Source organism: Crinia signifera, chromosome 4 (assembly GCF_055691185.1).
Source record: "Crinia signifera chromosome 4, ASM5569118v1, whole genome shotgun sequence".
NCBI classification, from domain to species: Eukaryota; Metazoa; Chordata; class Amphibia; order Anura; family Myobatrachidae; genus Crinia; species Crinia signifera.
In genome coordinates, this window is record NC_139220.1 from 6,358,340 (window position 1) to 6,359,024 (window position 685).

The following is a 685-nucleotide window of genomic DNA, read 5'->3' on the forward strand; positions in this document are numbered from 1 at the left end:
ATATTGGGGGGGGGGGGCTGGTGTATGGAGGTGTGAGTGAGGAGGACCTGTTATATTGGGGGGGGGGGGGTGTGTGTGTGGTGGTGTAGGGGGTCCTGTTATATTGGGGGGGGGGGCGGTGTATGGAGGTGTGAGTTAGGGGGTCCCGGTATATTGGGGGGTGGTGTAGGGGGGTCCTGTTATATTGGGGGGGGGGTGTATGGAGGTGTGAGTGAGGAGGTCCTGTTATATTGGGGGGTGGTGTAGGGGGGTCCTGTTATATTGGGGGGGGGGGGCGGTGTATGGAGGTGTGAGTGAGGGGGTCCCGGTATATTAGGGGGTGGTGTAGGGGGGTCCTGTTATATTGGGGGGGGGCGGTGTATGGAGGTGTGAGTGAGGGGGTCCCGGTATATTGGGGGGGCGGTGTATGGAGGTGTGAGCGAGGGGGTCCCGGTATATTGGGGGGGCGGTGTATGGAGGTGTGAGTGAGGGGGTCCCGGTATATTGGGGGGGGCGGTGTATGGAGGTGTGAGTGAGGGGGTCCCGGTATATTGGGGGGGGGGTGGGGGCGGCGGTGTATGGAGGTGTGAGTGAGGGGGTCCCGGTATATTGGGGGGGGGCGGTGTATGGAGGTGTGAGCGAGGGGGTCCCGGTATATTGGGGGGGGGAGGGTTTGGAGGTGTGAGTTAGGGGTCCCGGTATATTA